The 14,954-nt window shown below is 51.4% G+C and overlaps 2 protein-coding genes across 3 annotated transcripts in view; one reads left to right on the top strand and one right to left on the bottom strand.

The window, feature by feature from the left end:
* Positions 1-341, bottom strand: part of LOC115643199 (INSYN2B protein-like) — a 42,952-nt gene extending 42,611 nt beyond the window's left edge. Inside the window, exon 1 of the mRNA XM_030547068.1 lies at positions 277-341. The gene's annotated coding sequence lies outside the window, so the exon portion shown is untranslated. The remainder of the gene's footprint in view (positions 1-276) is intronic.
* LOC115643196 (dedicator of cytokinesis protein 2-like) overlaps positions 1-14,954 on the top strand; it is a 243,020-nt gene that overhangs the window by 108,308 nt on the left and 119,758 nt on the right. The window lies entirely within an intron of this gene.

Genomic DNA, 14,954 nt, shown 5'->3' with positions numbered 1-14,954 from the left:
CCCCACACTCCCCATGCCGGGGGTCCTGGGTCCCTGTGGTCCTACACAGTCCTCCGACCCTGTATGTTTCCCATGCCCTGTGCTCCCCCCAGGCTCCCCCTGTGCCCTGCGCTCCCCCAGGCTCCCCCCGTGCCCTGCCCTCCCCCCGTGCACTGCCCTCCCCCAGGCCCCCCGTCCCTGCCCTCCCCCGGGCTCCCCAACCTGCAGCCCCGCATCCCCGTGTTCTCCCCGCGCCCCGGCTCCCCGCTCGCAGCGCGGCCGGTCACGGCCCCTCACCTGGCCCCGCGGCAGCTCCCGGCGCCGGGCTGGGCAGCGGCAGCTCCAGGCCGCGTGCCGGGCTGCGCTGGCTGCCGGGCCGGGGAGGAGGAGCTGGAGGAGGCGGAGCCGGGAGGCAGGTCGGTGCCGAGTGATGTGTCATCAGCCGGGCGGCGGCGGGGAGCCCGGGGTGGCCGCAGGGCGGGGGGCATGTGCTGGGGTTGTGCCTGTGTAGGGGAGGGTGGGGGCGAGCAAGCCCGGGGGTGGCCGCGGGGGAGTTGGGGGCGAGCCCGGGGGCGGGGGTGGCCGGGAGGCGCCGGGCAGAGGGGAGAGCTCCTGTGCGGGGCGTTGGTGCGGCTGGGGCTGAAGCAGGCAGCCCTTTGAAAGGGGTTGAAAAGCTGCAGCGAGGCAGGGAAGTGCCTGGAGAAAATCCCCGGCAGGAGTCTCTGGAGTTGGGATAGGGGATGGAGGGAGGGTGGCTTGACCATGGGGCATGAGCACCTTGGCCGGGAGAAGCTCCCGGGCCCTGCAGGGGAGGGGGTGAACCCAGACCCTGCCTGGAAGCTGAACCAGGCACACAGGAGAGGCCAAGCCCCGTGAGTGACTGCTGGAAGTGGAGCCAGCTCCCAAGCGAAGGGCAGATTCTCCCTCTTCTTGGTGTCTTGAAGCCAGGACTGGAGGCCTGTCTGGGAGGTGCTTTAGCCAGACACAGTCAGGGCAGAGGAAGCTGGCCCTGTTCTTTGGCCTGTGTTTACGGAGGTCGTGTCTGGCCTGCAGAGCTCTGAGGGGCTGAGCAGTGGGGTCTGTGGGGTAGGCTGGCTGGCTGGCTGCGTGTGTGACCCAAACGCCTCCTGCGTGCGGGGTTCTGGCCAATCTAGTGGTACCCAGACGAGCCCACTTAGAGAGAGATGATGAGTCTGCCCTGCAGCCTGCTGGCTTTTAGCTCCTGCAGTCGAGGCTCATGCACCAAGCTCCCGAGATCCCAGGTTCAATCCCCCCCCAGTGAACGGGTCTGTCAGTGTTACACGTGCAGCACGATAGGGCCTGTGCTGGGTGGGGGTGTACGAGTCTGGCCTGGCCTTGGAGAAGAGCCCCACTCCAGCTGAGTGTTAATGCTGCTGCTGGTGGCAGAGCTGGGTGGTTCTTGTGTGTGGTGAAGGTGCCTCCTGCCTCCAAGTCTGGACAGAATAACCCTGCCAAGGAGACTTGGCACATCCAGCCGGGCTGGTGTCTGCCGCCCAGCCCGTGCCTGCAGGGGAGCCCCTTCCCGTGGCTGTGGGAGTCTGATGCAGAGCTTGGCACTGCAGAGCGGCATGTCCTGAGCCTGGGGCAGCGGCATGCAGTGCCCTGCTCACAGCTACTCTGGGTGTGGTTTACAGCCTCAGCTATGACGAGTCCTTCATGAGGCCTGAAATACCCCCTCCCACCTCTGCCCTGACTCCCAACTGCCTCATTCAGCCCCTCCCCAGCCCTTTAGGATTATGATCTGTCTGCTGGCAGTGCTGCCCGGGCAGGATCGGGTTCCTGGCGCTGGGGCAGCACAGACACAGAGCACAGTGCTTCTCCCCTGGAAGAGCCCAAGGACAAGATGACCGGTGCCATCAGAAGGGTGTCCAAGAGGACGACCCCCCTCCAATCGTTTAGCACATACAGACCTTTGCTTTGTTGTTTGTTGGTATGTTTTTAACTTCAGCTGTACTGTCCTACCAGCCCAGCAGTCACTCACTGGTCGGTTTCTAGTAGGTATTATGGCAAAAGTGGGTCATAAGCCACAGCTTCCCCATGCTCTGTATTCTCCCCCTCGCCCCCGAGCCCCCTCTTTCCACATACCTGATTGCTGTGGTTATTTGTTTTACAGTAGTGCCAAGAGACCAGGGCTCCATCATGCTAGGTGTCATGCAAGCATCTAGCGGGGACAGTCCCTGCCCCAGGAGCTCCCAGGCCGCATGGGAGATGAGGTAGCAGGGGTACACCAGACAGATGGCGGAGCACAAGGGGCAGGAAGATGGGAATGACCTCGGGGCGGCTGGGGGGTTAGTGTAGGCCTGGCGGCGGAGAGAGCTGGAGGGAGCCAATGAGGTGGCCTTGCGGAGTTTAAGGGGAGCTCGCCCTGCATGTGAGGGCAGCGGGGCAGAAAGTGCAAAGGTGGGAACTGCGGCAAGTGCCCAGTGTCTGCTGTCCCCTCCTCTCTGCCCCTGATCCCTGTCTTCCCACCACCAGCAGCCCTGGGCCCCCTGCAAGTTTTTTTCTTGTAAGATCCATTGGCTGGAGAAGTCCACAATCGGTGCACTTGGTTGCTGGGTTGTCGCATGTGCAGTTTGATTCCAGGCAGATACAAACAGCTCACTGCTGGGTGGTGGGGTTGTGACATCACAAGTAACTCAGCAGTCGTGTCACAATGAGGCAGCTCATCTGCAAAGTCTATCTGAATCCCCCGGAGGTTGTGTGAGTCGGTTGTGCTGCTGGTCAGACTGGCGCTTTGCTGGGAGATCTGTAGCGAGTGTGTGCACAGCTTCCCCGTTCCCTAGCTGAACCATATCCATATATATGGCAGGGTCTGGCTGCTTCCCTTCCCGGTAATGTCATTTAAATGGAAATACAGTTTCATTGGAACAAGGTGTAACAGGCAGCACAGTGAGTTCACCTGAATCTAATTTCAGCAGCTGCTAGAAGAGCTGTTTTCACATGACTGAACTAATCTCATCAAATCCCAAAGAGATCAGCTTGCTTTAGCAGTGTCCGTCCTGTCAGGTTGCTGCCAAGCCCCCATTTTCTATGTAACCTCCAGTCTCACCCAGCTCTGCTGGCTGCTCCTCCCAGAGGGGACAAGCTGCATGCACTGGACGCATAAGAACATAAGAACGGCCGTACCGGGTCAGACCAAAGGTCCATCTAGCCCAGGATCTGTCTGCTGACAGTGGCCAATGTCAGATGTCCCAAAGGGAGTGAACCTAACAGGCAATGATCAAGTGATCTCTCTCCTGCCATCCATCTCCATCCTCTGATGAACAGAGGTTAGGGACACCATTCTTTACCCTTCCTGGCTAATAGCCATTTGTGGAGTTAACCTCCATAAATTTATCCAGTTCCCTTTTAAACATTGTTATAGTCCCAGCCTTCACAACCTCCTCAGGCAAGGAGTTCCACAAGTTGACTGTGCGCTGTGTGAAGAAGAACTTCCTTTTATTTATTTTAAACCTGCTGCCCATTAATTTCATTTGGTGACCCCTAATTCTTGTATTATAGGAACAAGTAAATAACTTTTCCTTATCCACTTTCTCCACATCACTTATGATTTTATAGACCTCTATCATATCCCCCCTTAGTCTCCTCTTTTCCAAGCTGAAGAGTACTAGCCTCTTTAATCTTTCCTCGTATGGGACCCTCTCCAAACCCCTAATCATTTTAGTTGCCCTTTTCTGAACCTTTTCTAGTGCTACAATATCTTTTTTGAGGTGAGGAGACCACATCTGTACACAGTATTCGAGATGTGGGCGTGCCATTGATTTATATAAGGGCAATAATATATTCTCAGTCTTATTCTCTATCCCCTTTTTAATGATTCCGAACGTCCTGTTTGCTTTTTGACCGCCTCTGCACACTTGCGTGGACATCTTCAGAGAACTACCCATGATGACGTCAAGATCTTTTTCCTGACTCGTAGCTAAAATAACCCCATCATATTGTATGTATAGTTGGGGTTATTTTTTCCAATGTGCATTACTTTACATTTATCCACATTAAATTTCATTTGCCATTTTGTTGCCCAATCACTTAGTTTTGTGAGATCTTTTTTAAGTTCTTCACAATCTGCTTTGGTCTTAACTATCTTGAGTAGTTTAGTATCATCTGCAAATTTTGCCACCTCACTGTTTACCCCTTTCTCCAGATCATTTATGAATAAGTTGAATAGGATTGGTCCTAGGACTGACCCTTGGGGAACACCACTAGTTACCCCTCTCCATTCTGAGAATTTACCGTTAATTCCTACCCTTTGTTCCCTGTCTTTTAACCAGTTCTCAGTCCATGAAAGGACCTTCCCTTTTATCCCATGACAGCTTAATTTACCTAAGAGCCTTTGGTGAGGGACCTTTTAAAAGGCTTTCTGGAAATCTAAGTAAACTATGTCCACTGGATCCCCCTTGTCCACATGTTTGCTGACCCCTTCAAAGAACTCTAATAGATTAGTAAGACACGATTTCCCTTTACAGAAAGCATGTTGACTATTGCTCAACAGTTTATGTTTTTCTATGTGTCTGACAATTTTATTCTTAACTATTGTTTCGACTAATTTGCCTGGTACTGACGTTAGACTTACCACTCTGTAATTGCCAGGATCACCTCTAGAGCCCTTTTTAAATATTGGCATTACATTAGCTAACTTCCAGTCATTGGGTACCGAAGCCGATTTAAAGGACAGGTTACAAACCTTTGTTAATAGTTCCGCAACTTCACATTTGAGTTCTTTCAGAACTCTTGGGTGAATGCCATCTGGTCTTGGTGACTTGTTAATGTTGAGTTTATCAATTAATTCTAACACCTCCTCTAGTGACATTTCAATCTGTGACAGTTCCTCAGGTTTGTCACCTACAAAAGCCGGCTCAGGTTTGGGAATCTCCCTAACATCCTCAGCCGTGAAGACTGAAGCAAAGAATTCATTTAGTTTCTCCGCAATGACTTTATCGCCTTTAAGCGCTCCTTTTGTATCTCGATCGTCCAGGGGCCCCACTGTTTGTTTAGCAGGCTTCCTGCTTCTGATGTACTTAAAAAACATTTTGTTATTACCTTTGGAGTTTTTGGCTAGCGGTTCTTCAAACTCCTCTTTGGCTTTTCTTATTACACTCTTGCACTTAAGCTGTCAGTGTTTGTGCTCCTTTCTATTTGCCTCACTAGGATTTGACTTCCGCTTTTTAAAGGAAGTCTTTTTATCTCTCACTGCTTCTTTTACATGGCTATTAAGCCACAGTGGCTCTTTTTTAGTTCTTTTACTATGTTTCTTAATTTCAGGTATACATTGACGTTGGGCCTCTATTTTGGTGGCTTTAAAAAGCACCCATGCAGCTTGCAGGGATTTCACTTTAGTCACTGTACCTTTTAACTTCTGTTTAAATATCCCCCTCATTTTTGTATAGTTCCCCCTTTTGAAATTAAATGCCACAGTGTTGGGCTCTTGAGGTGTTCTTCCCCCCACAGGGATGTTGAATGCTATTGTATTATGGTCATTATGTCCAAGCGGTCCTGCTATAGTTACCTCTTGGACCAGCTCCTGCACTCCACTCAGGATTAAATCTAGAGTTGCCTCTCCCTTTGTAGGTTCCCATACCAGCAGCTCCATGAAGCAGTCATTTAAAGTATCGAGAAATTTTATCTCTGCATTTCGTCCTGAAGTGAAATGTTCCCAGTCAATATGGGGATAATTGGAATCCCCCACTCTTATTGGGTTCTTAATTTTGATAGCCTCTCTAATTTCCCTTAGCATTTCATCATCACTATCCCTGTCCTGGTCAGGTGGTCGATAATAGATCCCTAATGTTATATTTTTATTAGAGCATGACATTTCTATCCATAGCGATTCTGTGGAACATGTGGATTTGCTTAAGATTTTTACTTCATTTAAATCTCCATTTTCTTTCACATATAGGGCCACCCCCCCCCCCCCGCACGACCTGTTCTGTCCTTCCGATATTGTAAGGTTCTTGGGAGGCTACGGGCTTACCCAGGATGCTCTGCAAGAACGAGGCACACACACACTGTGAGTTATTGGCTTTAATGAAGGTATAGTGACACACCCACAACGGGGACTCCAGGCGTTGCTGTCACGGAGGTGGGGAACCCAGCGCACCGAAGCTCACCCTGGTACGGAGTCCCCGTTGCGGGTGTGTCACTTTACCTTCATTAAAGCCAATAACTCACAGTGTGTGTGGGCCTCGTTCTTGCAGAGCACCCTGGGTAGGCCCGTAGCCTCCCAAGAACCTTACAGATATATTTTGTGCCCCGGAATGATTGTGTCCCAATGATTGCTCTCAGTTTCTGTGATGCCTATTATATCAATATCCTCCTTTATCACGAGGCACTCTAGTTCACCTGGCTTATTATTTAGACTTCTAGCATTTGTGTACAAGCACTTTAAAAACTTGTCCCTGTTTATTTGTCTGCCCTCTTCTGATGTGTCAGATTCTTTTTTATGTGAGTGTTTATCATCTGATCTGGCCCTTACATTATCCTCTTCCATCCTCTGCTCCTGACTATAACCTGGAGATTCCTTATCATCAGACTCTCCCCTAAGAGAAGTCTGTGTCTGATCCACATGCTCCTCTGCAGCAGTCGGCTTTTCACCACCTCCTAGTTTAAAAACTGCTCTACAACCTTTTTAACGTTTAGTGCCAGAAGTCTGGTTCCACTTTGGTTTAGGTGGAGCCCATCTCTCCTGTATAGGCTCCCCGCATCTCAAACGTTTCCCCAGTTCCTAATGAACATAAACCCCTCCTCTCTACACCATCGTCTCATCCATGCATTGAGACTCTGAAGTTCTGCCTCCCTACCTGGCCCTGTGCGTGGAACTGGGAGCATTTCTGAGAATGCCACCATGGAAGTCCTGGATTTCAGTCTCTTCCCTAGCAGCCTAAATTTGGCTTCCAGGACATCTCTCCTACCCTTCCCTATGTCATTGGTACCTACATGTACCACGACAACCGGCTCCTCCCCAGCACTACACATAAGTCTGTCTAGATGTCTCGAGAGATCTGCAACCTTTGCACCAGGCAGGCAAGTCACCATAAGGTTCTCCTGGTCATCACAAACCCAGCTATCTATGTTTCTAATGATCGAATCTTCCATTACTAACACCTGCCTTTTCCTAGCAACTGGAGTTCCCTCCCCCGGAGAGGTAACCTCAGTGCAAGAGGCAACCCCAGCACCATCTGGAAGGAGGGTCCCAACTATGGGAAGGTTTCCCTCTGCTCCCATTGATTGCTCTGCTTCCCTGGGCCTTTCTTCCTCCTCAACAGCACAGAGGCTGTCTGAGCGGAGGTGGGACAATTCTACAGTGTCCCGGAAAGCCTCATCAACATACCTCTCTGCCTCTCTTAGCTCCTCCAGTTCCGCCACCCTGGCCTCCAAAGTCCGTACGTGGTCTCTGAGGGCCAGGAGCTCCTTGCACTGATGGCACACATACGCCACCCGCCCCCAGGGCAGGTTATCATACATGCTACACTCAGTGCAATAAACTGGAGAGCCCCCACTCTGCTGCTGGGCTTCTGCCTGCACTGTCTCCTAGTTAATGGAAGGGTGGTTTAAAGAAAGGGGTTTTGGAATATGGTTTGGATTATAGGTTTTAAGGGGACTACAGGGGAACAGGTAGGACCGACAAGGGACCCCCCCTCCCTTTCCACTCCCCTTCCAAACTTCCTTGCAAAACTCCCTGTTAGCAGCCCCTGGTCGCTTGTGCGCGGATTTATAAAGCTCTGGCCTGAGTTAATGCCCCGCCCACTGGTTAAGGCTCAGCCAATTACCAGAGGCTTTGAGCTTTCAAACCTCCCTTTTTCAGCTCATGGCCTCCAACTGCCAGCCACGGCACACCGTCCTTCAAACAAACAAACAAACAAACAAACAGACTCGGGGGGGAAAGGGGAGTAGGCTGCCCTGACTGCTAGCACTATGGCACTTGGCATTCCCTTCTCGAGGAGCCCCGGGCCCTTCGGCTGGGGCGGTTCCATTCGGAGCCACAGGCCAAGGCAGTCTCTGTCCAGGAGCTGCCGTCAGGTCTCTCCTGAGCTGGGCTCGTGGGCAGGTAGGATAGGCGAGAATGCGAGTTTCCAGCCTGCCCTATGTCACATGCTCACTGCCTCAGAAAGGGTCCTTGCCACGCACACCGTGTGTCGCTTGCACTCCCGAGCAAAGTCATGGGCATGGACTGGGCTGGAGCCAGGAGACATTCACTACAGACTTTGCAGGCAAGTCATGCCTGCTAGGACTGAAGGAATATGGATCAGTAGGGACAGCTGATGACCCCTGTGCCAATGCAAGACTCTCTCTGCAGTTTGCCCCAGCAAGGCCTTGTGGTGTCTTTGTGCAGGCGCTGCTAACACAGCTGTGGGCCAGTCGGGGACACAGCTCCTGGCTTGCCATGTTCACTCTTTCACTTGTATGCTAATGGGATTGATTTTTATTCATTTACTGTTTAGCTGGATCAGTTTCTGGGTCCTTGGAATGTTTTCCAAGCCTCCCCGTGTCCTTGGATTCACTGCACCTGCTGTGTGATAGTCCTGAGCGCTGGGGAAAGGTGCAATGTGGAAAAGACCCTGCTTCACGGAACAGGACCCTTCACTGGCAGGGCAAGGAGCCCCCAGCACGCTGCTCCCCAGCCTCAGCTGTGCCCTGGTGGGACTCTCTTCTGGAGCTTAGTCTCCAGCGCTCAGTCACTTCCTGCCCTCTCTCTGCCGATACTGCTAATGAGGGGCCACTTAGCGCACGTCCAGACTAACCCGCGGCATCGGCGGGTTAAAATCGATTGCTCGGGGATCGATATATCGCATCTAGTCTGGACGTGATGTAGCGATCCCCGAGCGCGCTTACATCGATTCCGGAACTCCATCAACCCAAACGGAGTTCCGGAATCGACACGGAGAGCCGCGGACATCGATGCCGCGCCGTCTGGACGGGTGAGTACCTCGATTTTAGAAATTCGACTTCAGCTACGTTATTCACCTAGCTGAAGTTGCGTATCTAAAATCGATTTTAATGCCCTAGTCTGGACGTGGCCTCAATGCCGTTTGTGATGTGCCACCTGCCTTCTGGGTCATCCTGTGCACACTTCCCTTCACCAAAATCACAAGTAGCCACCAGATGGCAGCACTAGTCCATCACTGCTGACCTGGGGTCAGATTTCAAGTGGTTCTCAAACCGTGGTGGGACCCTGTCTTAATGGGGTCACCACGGCCGGTGTTAGACTTGCTGAGGTCTGGGGCAAAGCTGAAGCCCAAGGGCTTCAGCTCTGGTTGCAGGGCTCAGGTTACAGGCCCCCTGCCTGGGACTAAAGCCCTTGGGCTTCGGCTTTGGACTCCCCACCTTGGGTGGTGGGGCTCAGGCTGTGGCTTTGGAGCTCAGGTCGGCTCAGGCTTGGTCCTCCCTCCCAGGGTCATGTAGTAATTGTTGTCAGAAGGGAGTCATGGGGCTGTGAAGTTTGAGAACCCCTAGATTAGGCCTAGCAAGGGAATATTCCCTCCCCAAGGCCCCCCGCCAGCCTGGGACTAGATTGGAACTAGTGTCCCCTAGAGGGGAAAGGCCTCCTAGCCACCTCTTCACACCCACTGGCCAGTGTCTCCTGGTGACTGGCGAGGCCTCATTTTCATGGTGTTTCCCCATCGAGCTGGATGAAATGTGGGGTACAGGGGCTGGGAAGGGGCTTCAAGCCCTGCAGCATCGTGGGCAGCTCTCACGCTTGGGTACGGTGGGCATCAGAAGCCAAGAAGAGCAGAAGGTAAAGGGGGTTCAAGTTCATGCACATAGCGGTTGGAATGAAAGTGGGTCTGAGGACAGATGGGTCGGTTTCCACTGGCAGGGAACCTTCCTTTTGAGCGTTTGCAGCGTGAGCCCGTCCCTGGGTCACAAACTGCCATGACTCTGTCCCCACCCCTCATGTGACTCCGTTGCCCCTGCCCGGCGGAGCTGTGTTGCCTGCACTGGGTTGTTGTGTTTGTGGTTTTACCTAGTGGAAGAGGCCTCTTGCAGAGAATGTTTCTCTGCCTCTGCCCCGGAGATGGGGCTGCCGAGTGCTTGCTGGGCAGGGATGGCAGGTTCCAGACATTGTCAAATGTCAGTTAAATGAACCAAATGGGACCCGCATCACCGCTGATGCGTTAGAGCATTTCACAGGGTCGGGGGTGTGGGGGCTGCCTGGGCAAGATTGCAAAGCCTTGGAGCCAGGCTGTTGCTCAGTGGTGGGGGCAGGCTGAACAGGAGCACAGGACACATTCTCATTCCCCCACATCAGACAAGCTGTGTAGAACCCGGGGACACGTTCTCCTGGCTGGGAGAGAGCAGACTGGGTCCGCGGCCCGGTGCCAAGGGGAGGGATGTTCATCAGAACTTAGGCTGGTGTGAGTGAGGGCTGAGCCATTCCTGGGGGGAGATGTGCTTAACGCCTGTGGGGCAGGCACACTGGGCAGCGCTCGCTCTGTGTCCGGTGTCCCTGGGTACCCATCACTGGCACTGTCACATCTAGTTCTGGTTTCTCAGGAGATGGTGTGGGGCAGGGCGTGGGACTGGCAGCTCCCTGTCCCGCTCTGCCATTGGGAAGAGGGGAGGATGAAAGCACAGTCTGGCCATGGATGGGCTTCTCTGTGCCAACAGCAGGGAAGGTGACTCTCTCAAGCACTCCCTCATGAGCACCTCCCAAGGAAACCCAGGTGCTGCTTAGGGTCCCCTGAGGATCATCCTCTGGGTGCAGTCAGCTGCAGTTTCCAAGGATCACACCCTGCCCAGCTGCCATGGCTAGTTCAGCTGGGGGTGTGGTTTTAATGTCAATGACTTGCTGAGCTAACCATAAACTGTGGCTTTAAAAAGCTCTGTAGATGTCACTCTGTGGCAGTGCTGGCCTGACGAGTGGTGAGTGAAGTCCTCTGTTTGAGCTGCTGTCCTACAAGTGGAAAGCTCTGTAGCACATTAGCCACGTCCCAAGCCATCTAGTGCCCGTAAGCGCTAATGCTACACCTCGGAACACGGGGCTGCTGCCTGGGGCTTGTGACAGTTCTTGGGATACCGAGGATTGTGAGTCGCCTTGTTCCTCACTGCCTCTAGTGAGGGGTCGCCGTGATGGGTTCCCAGGGTGAAACCTGGGCTATAGAACTGCTGAGCCCTCGACACCCACCAGCCTGGGCTGTCCCTCATGCTGATGCTGCATCACGCAACAAACCTCTGGCAGGCCCTGCACGTTCACAGCCAGCCACAGGCAGGGACATGGATGACGTCCCAGCCACTCAGGGATAAGGCTGCGATTTAGTCACAGGTGTTCTTAGTAAAAGTCATGGACAGGTCACGGACAGTAAACAAAAATTGACAGCCGTGACCTGTCCATGACTTGTACTGTATGTCCCTAACTAAAACTTGGGCTGGGGGTGTCTGGGGACCCCTGCTGGTGTTGGGGGGCCAGGCGGTGGCATGTGGCCTGGGACCCTCTCTGATGTGGGGGGAGGGGAGTTAGGGGGCTGGCAGGCTCCCTACCTGACTCTGCAGGGCTCCCTGGAAGTGGCTGGCATGTCCCTGAAGCTCCTAGGAGGACGGAAGGCCAGGGGGCTCCGCACGCTGCCCCGCCTTGAGCACTGGCTCTCAGCTCCCATTGGCCAGAAACTGCAGCCAATGGGAGCTGCAGGGGTGAGCAGGCAGAGCTCCCTGCCCCTTCTGCCTGGGAGCTCCTTGCACACCTATCTATAATGTGTAAGCACAAAACCACTGTGATCCTGGGGGTATTCAGTTTGAGAGACGTACACTGGAAGTCTTATGCAGCCAGGACAAAAACAGCCTGGGAATTTTTAAACATTGTAGATGACAATTTCCTAACTGAAAAAGTGTTGCAGCCAATGTGGGGGAATTTGTTATTAGACCTTGTCCTAGCAGATAAAGAAGAACTGATTGCAAAACTTAATGGTAACTTAGGTACAAGTGCCCATGACTTGATCACATTTATAATGTCTAAGCAGAATAAAGTCCAGACCAGTAATAGATATACTTGGTGCTTTAATAGGGCCAGTTTCACAATGATGAAACAATTATGAGCCAGATCAGCTGGGAGGAAGAATTTAATCAGAAAAATGTGAATAATAATTGGGAATAGTTTAAGAACATCTTACTAGATGCCGAAAAACCCACAGCCCCACAATTGAGGAAGAAGACCTGTGCTGCTTAAAAAACCAATCTGGGTTAGAGGGGAAGAGAAGGCAGCTTAGATAGATAGATAGATAGATAGATAGAAAGGGGAAGTTGATAGTAATGAATATTAACCAGAAGTTAGGCATTGTACAAAATTGATAAGGGAAGCCAAAGGACACAAGGTGAACTCTATGGCCAGCAGAATTAAGGATAATAAGAAGGAGTTTTTAAAAATATATTGGGGGGGCAGGAATGTTATTGGTCTGTAGATGGACCACTAGATGGGACTTGTAGAATTAGCAATGATAATGTGGAAAAAACAGAAGTGTTCAATAAATATTTCTGTTCAATATTTGAGGAAGAACAGACAATGCAGTCTCATCATATGGTGATAACACTCTTTCCATTCCATTAGTCTCACTAGCGGATATTAAACCGAAGCTACTAAAGTTAAACATTTTAAAATCAGCATATCCAGATAACTGGTATGCAAGAGATTTAAAAGAGCTGGTTGTGGAGCTCACTGGACCGTTAATGCTGATTTTCAATAAGTCTTGGAGCACTGGGGAAATTCCAGAAGAGTGGAACAAAGCTAATGTGCAATTTTTAAAAAGTAACTGGGTTGACCCAGGTAAATTATAAGCCTATCAGCTTGACACTGATCACAGACAAGATAGTGGCACGGCTGCTACTGGAGTCAGTTAATAAAGAACTAACGGAGGCTAATGGAATTATCTTGGGCTTTTGGAAGGTAGATCCTGTCAAACTAACTTGATTTTTTTTATGAGATTACAAGTTTGGCTGATAAAGGTAATAGTGGGAATATAATGTACTTAGGCGTCTGTAAGGCATTTGACTTCGATACCTTAAGACATTTTGATTAAAAACCTAGAGCAATATAAAATTAATTATGTCACACATTAAATGGATTAAAACCCAGCAATTCTTCAAGAGCGTCCCTGTGGGTGCTGCGCTGTGCCCTGCGCCTCTGAGCAGAGGGTCTTGGCAGCAGCTCTTGTTCAGCCTGTATATGTGCCCCACACCCGCATTAAGGCTATATGGGGCTGCATGGGCGAACTGCCCTCAGTTCCTTCTCCGTCGCCTTCAGCCTGCAGTGGGACCCACACCCGCACTAAGGCTATATGGGGCTGCATGGGCGAATTGCCCTCAGTTCCTTCTCCGTCGCCTTCAGCCTGCAGTGGGACCCACACCCGCACTAAGGCTATATGGGGCTGCATGGGCGAATTGCCCTCAGTTCCTTCTCCGTCGCCTTCAGCCTGCAGTGGGACCCACACCCGCACTAAGGCTATATGGGGCTGCATGGGCGAATTGCCCTCAGTTCCTTCTCCGTAGCCTTCAGCCTGCAGTGGGACCCACAGCCAAACTAAGGCTATATGGGGCTGCATGGGCGAATTGCCCTCAGTTCCTTCTCCGTAGCCTTCAGCCTGCAGTGGGACCCACTGCTGTGCCTGTTCTCTGCTAGTATGCAGGAGTTAGTTAGCAGAGAGTTTCTGTACTTGTTGGATCAGCCGTTCCCTTTTCTTTCGTTTGTTCTTTCACTCGCTGGAATGCTAAAGGTGACTCTCTTATCATGTGGCTATTCCAGTCAGCGATGGGCATTCCCACTGCCTGTGCTGTTTGGGTGATACCAATATCCCTAGTAAGTGCAAGATACTCACTTTCTTCAAGGGTAGACAACTCCCCACCCCAAAAAAAAACCAGGGAGATCAAATTTAAGCTGCTGCTGATGGAGCAAGCCCTTTAGCCTCGTCCATATTGATATCTTGGTCACTGGATGCCGCTAGAGAAATAGGTGGTACTGTGGCATCAAGTACATCTATGGTACTGAAGACCTCAGCAAAGGTAGTTCCATTACCCACCTCTGAGCACAAGGAAATGAGCAAATCTCCAAGAAAATCTTTAGTATCAGAGGGGTAGCTGTGTTAGTCTGGATCTGTAAAAGCAGCAAAGAGTCCTGTGGCACCTTATAGACTAACATATTGGAGCATGAGCTTTCATGGGTCACATGCATCTGATGAAGTGGGTATTCACCCACGAAAGCTCATGCTGCAAAACTTCTGTTAGTCTATAAGGTGCCACAGGACTCTGCTGCTTTTACAAGAAAAACTTTGTCACCGACACCCGAGAAGAGTATGGAGCCCTCAAGTGATGCTGGTACTGCAAAGGCAAAGAGGAGTCCGTCATCTGAGACAGACATAGTCCCAATCTCTGGTACACATTGTGACCCTGGCAGAACAGGTCATGCCAGAGTGTATTCAGGCCCATTCACCTGGGTATTAGTAGAGATCAAAGTGATTGTTGAAGGTAGAAAAGTGTATTTGATATTTAAACTCCATGAAAATTACTGGGATGTTACCTGCATTGTTTGCACTGATCTATCTCCTGGTGTAATATCATAGCAACATTTACCGTGTGTGCACTCCTGTAATAATCAGCCCATCAGGAAGCCTTGTGGGATGCTTGTGAAGGACTTTAACAGACAAGTGCTAATTTCAGAGCAAGTGGCCACCATGTGTGATGACCAGAGGTCAGTGACTCAAAGTGCGTTTCTCACGGACCACCATCAAAGGAAAAGCCCACGTGAGTGGTGACTCTGTCAGCTTGTTGTCTGCGAGAAGAAGCTGTAAGTGTAGAGTTAAGGAAAGATCCTGCATCTCTGGCCTGGTTGGCTCTTACAGAGCAGGGTACCAGATGCACAGCGGAGATCCCCAGAGACAATCTGGGCACCCTGAAAAGACTTTTGGGAAACTGGCAGTTCATTACATCACTGCCACCATTTGCAATTACAAACCACGACTCACCCGTACATATAT

Source organism: Gopherus evgoodei, unplaced genomic scaffold (assembly GCF_007399415.2).
Source record: "Gopherus evgoodei ecotype Sinaloan lineage unplaced genomic scaffold, rGopEvg1_v1.p scaffold_52_arrow_ctg1, whole genome shotgun sequence".
NCBI classification, from domain to species: Eukaryota; Metazoa; Chordata; order Testudines; family Testudinidae; genus Gopherus; species Gopherus evgoodei.
Note: the sequence above shows the minus strand (reverse complement) of the source record. Positions and strands in the feature narration are given on the sequence as shown.